The sequence below is a fragment of the Pygocentrus nattereri genome, chromosome 15 (assembly GCF_015220715.1).
Source record: "Pygocentrus nattereri isolate fPygNat1 chromosome 15, fPygNat1.pri, whole genome shotgun sequence".
Taxonomy (NCBI): Eukaryota; Metazoa; Chordata; class Actinopteri; order Characiformes; family Serrasalmidae; genus Pygocentrus; species Pygocentrus nattereri.
The window spans coordinates 34,383,565-34,390,715 of NC_051225.1; the positions used below are offsets into that span (position 1 = coordinate 34,383,565).

The 7,151-nt window shown below is 41.1% G+C and overlaps 1 non-coding gene across 1 annotated transcript; it reads right to left on the reverse strand.

Annotated features, from left to right (window-relative positions):
• Positions 1 to 1,252: 1,252 nt before the first annotated feature.
• trnar-acg lies at positions 1,253 to 1,325 on the reverse strand. The gene has a single exon. It is a non-coding gene; the product is annotated as a tRNA-Arg (tRNA).
• Between the last annotated feature and the right edge of the window lie 5,826 nt (positions 1,326 to 7,151).

Here is a 7,151-nt window from a genome sequence, read left to right on the forward strand (position 1 = left end):
CCATATCAGTGTCACTAAATAAATAATATATGTAAATAATTCCTGCTCTGTGGGGGGGGGGGGCTCCTGACCATTAAAGAACAAGGTGAAATGTGGCTAACATAGTGGACTACATTCTGTAACTGTAGAACTATAAAGTGCTTCTGTATGGTCAGTGGAGCAGATAAAATGGACATTGAGTGTAGTAGCAAGGAGTCTTGCAATGTCTTCTGTTCCAAGGGGATTCATTGTTATAACTTTGACTAAAGAAAGGTGTAAAAAGATTTTTACTGTTTTGTTTTCTAAAATCTGATTTTATTTCGATATTACAATGGGAAAATTATTCTTTTGTGCTATTCATGTGATGGATCTCTGATGGATCATAATTGATGCCTTTGTTTTGACTGCGGCCATCACGCCGAACACAAACTATACCAGCAGAAATAATGTATAGACTGTTACAGTGGTAAAGGTCATTAACTTTATTTTGATCCATGTTCGTAAACATTATGTAGTATTTAATTCAGGAACTCTGATTTTGTATGCACAACCTTCTGATTACCATCACTTTCCTACTGCAAATTTCTGCACATGATGAGCTTTCAGGTTTTGAAGGAGTATTCCAACAATTTTTCAAAAATTCTGTAAAATGTCATGATTAAGATGTGAAAAAATGCAGTCAGAGTGGTTCAGTGCTAAATGCTACCGTCTAGAGAACCAATTCGGAATTGTTCACAGTGGTAATGAAAATAACCTTGAAAGTGAATACATGAAATGGCTAAGAATATGTCTGATGCCTGAGACCATGTTTGATGTGTGTCAAACCAGAGGGGTACCTAAAGAATATTGTAAGGCAAAACAGTCTCCAACGGAAAAAACATTTACTACTTAGTACAGATTTACTACTATTTTACCACTAACAACAGTGCATATAAAAAGTCAGAAAACTCGTGTAGGTTCTCAAATGTAGGTTCTAAAATGACTGTATTTGCTTCGTACACATTGTGATCCCTGGTTCCTAGAACCACTCTAAAGAAATCCGAGTATGCAAATTTCGCTGCAAACGAACCTGTTTGCCTTAAACCACTCTAAATGACTTTATACCTCAACCACTGAATTGTGCGGAAGTTCTGAAAAAATCGGCGTATTTCCCCTTTAAATCAGCTCGTTTCACTGGAGGTGCGAACGCTAAAACAAAAAAGCGCGTTATGGCTCGAGCTTTCGCGTTGTTTAAAAGTGTTTTTTTAAGCACCAATATCATAAGAAAAGTTTTCGAGCCAGCCAGGAGTCGAACCTAGAATCTTCTGATCCGTAGTCAGACGCGTTATCCATTGCGCCACTGGCCCGATTGAGTTTAGAGTCGACACCGTGGTACATGAATCGAATGAATGAGATTTGTGCTGGTGTTGAATTCCTCAATATGCGACCCTTGTAAATTGGCTACAGACCACGAATGCGTGTCTCAATAAAATAAACGTTGTTTTTAATTCAGCACTGGCAACATGTCTAAAATGAATGACTGCCATTTTCTTCGCACAAGGTTATACGTCAGACGTTTCATTCGTCTTTCCACTTGAGTAAAGCAAGGAGGAATTCCACCAATGTTCCAAAAATTCTGCATCTTCAGTGGTTGAGATATAAAGTCTATCCATCCATCCATTTTCTAAGCCGCTTCTCCTTCAGGGTCGCGGGGGGCTGCTGGAGCCCATCCCAGCGGTCATCGGGCGGAGAGATATAAAGTCATTCAGTATAATTTGATGTGAAACAATTCATTTGAAGATAAACGTACAGACTTTACAGATTTCTTTACAGTGGTAGTGAGAGGAACCAGGGGCCACGACGTCTACAACACAAATATGTCTAACCATTTTATTTATTATCCAATCTACACGTTTTATATGTAATGTTAGTGTTAATGATGGTAGGTTAGTGGTAACATTTTCTTTGGCACAGTTTACCTTAGAACACCCTTCCTATATCCCTACATCACGAATGGGATACAATAAATTGAATATTAAATGTTTTAAACCAAACCTTCATCAATCATCTCAATCATCAGGGTGACTATTCATAACGATTTCATATAATAATATTCTGTGAGGGAGCTTTTAGAGCTCACCACTGTGAGCAATTCTGTTTCTCTAGACAGAAACATTTCGCATCAAACCAATCTAAATAATTTTCTTGACATGTTAACACTTTCATTATGTAGAAATACAGAAAAATCGGCTGCCCTTTAAAGAACTTTCCCGAATACTGTCTATAATGCTGTGCGTGCGCGTGTAAACTTGAAAGTGTGATGAGAAAGAAATAAACGTGACTTTCTGTATTTCGGCAGTGATCAAATTCCCCGCTTTACTTTTGTCCATTCACTCGTAACTTAATGAAGTACTAATGAAAGCTGAGTGTAAGTTTTTGTAGCAATGAATAATTTGACCGTTCAACTAAGGTCCGTGCCTTCAATTAAAATTGCACGGCGTTCACGCAATACGTCATCGGTTCAATGGCTTACTGGTTATTTCGTCTGACTGCGGATCAAAACATCCGCGGTTCAAATCCTGTTACGTGCGTTTCGTAACATTACGACAAAAAGCATTTCTTTCTTTTTGTACAGAGCAATTACTGTATTATTTATACAGTCTTTTTCTGCTTTTTTAAGGTAGATGCAAATTTAAAACCAACAGCCATTCAAAACCCCTTTTTTGAGTGCATTCTTCCTCAACGCATTTATATGACCATCTGATTTCTCCGTACGTAACACTGATCAGATAACATAAACACTTTTAGCTGCTTGTTTGCCACATGAATGTGTTTTTCAATGCGGTCAATGCACGGTGATACAGTGGGTAGCATTGTTGCCTCACAGCACGAAGGGTCCCGGTTCGAATCTCGGGCGGGGTCCTCTCTGTGTGGAGTTTGCATGTTCTCCGCGTGGGTTTACTCCGGGCTCTCCGGTTTCCTCCCGCAATCCCAAAGACATGTGGGCAAGCCGATTGGTCACACTCAATTGACCTCTAGCAGGGAATGCACAGCTATATTTTTCGCACTACATGCTGGGGATTGTAGTTCAGCACCGTGCCGCATCACCTAGCAACCGATCCCACGCGCACAGCTCGGAAGCACGTGATCCACTTAGTTAGCCAGGCAGCTAACGTTAGCTAGCGTTACAGAAGGCAAGAAAAAAAAGACGAAAGAAAGGTCACCGTGTTATGCGACGGACTTAACCGAAGTTGAACCGCTGATGTTTTGATCTGCAGTCAGACGCGTAAACCATTAAGCCACCGACCTGATGACGTAGAACGTGTACGTCTTGCTACTTGAATTGAACGAACGGGCTTGTGAACTAACTACAGACCACGAATGTGTGTCTCGCTAAATTAGGCGCTGTTTTCATTCACTACTGGCAACAGGTCTCAAATGAATGACACTGCGCGGTGGCATATAGCCACGGTGGGAAAAATGACTTGGAAAAGAGAGAAAAATGAAGAAAAGTGTGCAGTGTGATAATGCATGCCTTATCATTCATTTCAACACTGTAATAATGTGGTACTTGAGTGACACGCGTCTTAGTGCGTGCCGAGGCCCGATGCTTCAGTGGATAGCACTGTCACCTCACAGCAAGAAGGACCTGGGTTTCACTTTGAACATGGTACCTTCTGGGTGTTGCTTGCGTGTTCTCCTTGTGCTTCTTCTGGGAACTCTGCTTTTCATAGTACAAAGACATTCACATTTGATGAATTGAGTATTCTAAATTGCCCATGGGTTTGAATGAGTGTGTGTGTGTGTGTGTTTGCTCTGTGACAGACTACTTCCCTGCCTTCCACACTTTGCATGCTGGGATACATTCCAGTTCTCTCAAACCTTTTTCTCTACATCATTTTGTCTCATGCATTCTTCCTCAACGCACTGATATGACCATCTGATTTCTCTGTACGTAACACTGATCAGATAACATAAACACTTTTAGCTGCTTGTTTGCTAGATGAATGTGTTTTTCAATGTGGCCAATGCATTGTGGGAGTCTGAGTGTGTAAAGATGTGTTTTTTGCTCATCTCTCTTCATCATTTTCTCTGTAAAGCACTGTGGCTTTGTTGTGCTTAAAGCACTATGTCAATTAAAGTTGACTTTACTGAACGTCATTTAAGCAAAAATGTCAATAATATTTTTTATTCACAATTTGCAGAATGTGGAAATCATAGCATTGTCATTTTCAGTTTTCTGAGCAGTAGAGAAAAGCCTATTCCAGTTTAATGTAACACAATGAATGGAAATTATTTGTAACATCTTTATGAAATGAACCCACTCTTAGGCCCAATCCCATTTCTTCTTTTTACCCCTACCGCTTGTTTTTCGAGTGTAACCCTCCCCCTTGAAACTGAATTACAAGGGGTAGTGGTTGAAATCTTCCTCCTATGAAATGGGACAACCTTTCAAAAAAGGCAAACGTCATCAATGCTCATCAGCGACTTTTACGTAAACGGACGAGACAAGGTTTTCTGGCCATTTCCAATAGGCTGCCTCCAGCTGTGATGATCTCACTTGTGTGTCACATGACACGACAGGTGAATCATATATAAAATAGCCTGGAAAAACAAGCAGGCTTTTGAACAGAGAAAATACTTACATTTATGTGTCTCTTTGGTCGCTTGTGCAGCCATCTTGCCCATGATTCGCATAGCATTCTGGGAATTTTATCATAACACTCCGTTTGTAGTGCGCCTCTGAAAAATCTCTGTTTGAAGGGCCATGTACCCCTAACACCCTACCCCTCCATCTCAACAACAATCGGGATAACCCTACCCCAAGACGTGAACGCGTAAAACGGAGGGATAGGGCTAAGTGTTAGGGGCAAAGGCTGAAATGGAAATTGGGCCTTAGTGTTTTCTCGCGCAGTGATCTTTGCTTTTTCAGCTATGTGCTCACTGCTGATCATGTTTTACTGTCACCAAGCAGGACCTGATAAGAAGTTCCCACTAAATCACATATGGTGATAACTTTCTGCTTCGCTGCTCTTTTGACATTGAAACTTTTAAGAATGTTGCTGCTCTAAAGGACTTCAAACTCACCATTCTTGCTTCTACTACTTTGTGCCTGGACTATTGAAATGCCTTGTTTTCCTGACTTTGCCTTTTCCCATTTTACTATTGTCAGATGCATTGGCATATATGGGCTTAAACTCACCGTGGCATCACTGACTGGGTGTGACCAGAGCCACAAACATGCCTGAAAGTTACAACGTTGAGATCCGTGTAGCTTTGTACTCTACATCATGTTTGATGTACTTTGTGACTATGCATCAGGATTGATGTCATGAAAAATCCTGGATTCATTTCCATAAAAAATAACATAGTTTCAAGGTAAAATTATACAAAAATATTAAACTAATAAGACTTACTTTAAAAGTACGTCAAATTCTTAGTATGGACATAAATATTCATATAATGTGCCACATATTTAATAACAGATAATTAGTGGCGTTTTTCAGAAATTTGCATATACCTTAAAAAAGCAGAAAAACACTGTATAAATAATACAGTAATTGCTCTGTAAAAAAAAAGAAAGAAATGTGTTTCGTCATAATATTACGCACTGGACTTAAAGGGATTCACCACTGGCATCAGGTCTCAAATCAAGGACACTGCCGTTTTCCTAGTACCGCTCATTCATTGCAGTTAGATGTGAAATTATTCATTGCTACAAAAACTTACACACAGCTTTCATTAGTACTTCATTAAGTTGCGAGTGAATGGAAAAAAGTAAAGCGAGGAATTTGATCACTGCCGAAATACAGACACATTTAAGTCACATTTATTTCTTTCTCATTACACTTTCAAGTTTACACGCGCACACACGCACGCACGCACCTACGTATATATGGTTTATATACATGTATGTACTCCAGCTGTTTTGTTTGCCACATGAATGTGTTTTTCAATGTGGTCAATGCACGGTGGTACAGTGGGTAGCATTGTTGCCTCACAGCACGAAGGGTCCCGGTTCGAATCTCGGGCGGGGTCCTCTCTGTGTGGAGTTTGCATGTTCTCCCCGTGTCCGCGTGGGTTTACTCCGGGCTCTCCGGTTTCCTCCCGCAATCCCAAAGACATGTGGGCAAGCCGATTGGACACACTCAATTGACCTCTAGCAGGGAATGCACAGCTATATTTTTCGCACTACATGCTGGGGATTGTAGTGCAGCACAGTGCCGCATCACCTAGCAACCGATCCCACGCGCACAGCTCGGAATCACGTGATCCACTTAGTTAGCCAGGCAACTAACGTTAGCTAGCGTTACAGAAGGCAAGAAAAAAAAGACGAAAGAAAGAAAGGTCACCGTGTTATGCGACGGACTTAACCGAAGTTGAACCGCTGATGTTTTGATCTGCAGTCAGACGCGTAAACCATTAAGCCACCGACCTGATGACGTAGAACGTGTACGTCTTGCTACTTGAATTGAACGAACGGGCTTGTGAACTAACTACAGACCACGAATGTGTGTCTCGCTAAATTAGGCGCTGTTTTCATTCACTACTGGCAACAGGTCTCAAATGAATGACACTGCGCGGTGGCATATAGCCACGGTGGGAAAAATGACTTGGAAAAGAGAGAAAAATGAAGAAAAGTGTGCAGTGTGATAATGCATGCCTTATCATTCATTTCAACACTGTAATAATGTGGTACTTGAGTGACATGCGTCTTAGTGCGTGCCGAGGCCCGATGCTTCAGTGGATAGCACTGTCACCTCACAGCAAGAAGGACCTGGGTTCCACTTTGAACATGGTACCTTCTGGGTGTTGCTTGCGTGTTCTCCTTGTGCTTCTTCTGGGAACTCTGCTTTTCATAGTACAAAGACATTCACATTTGATGAATTGAGTATTCTAAACTGCCCATGGGTTTGAATGAGTGTGTGTGTGTGTGAGAGCTAATGTAGCTCAAGTAGCTGTTGTATTGCTATTGCCTGTCTCCCCATGTTGCTTTCAGTATGATATGTTAATCTGACTTTCATCCAGGTAACTGGCCAATTCCAGCTGAGCGCTCCTTTCCGGTCAAATTTCTAAATCCATCAGTTAGAAGTGAGCATCTGCTGCTTCTGCCTCTCGGTCCACCATCAGTGGCTCTTACCTGGATTATTTTACATCTGCCTGTCTGTATATTTTGGGCGAATTTGACCTTT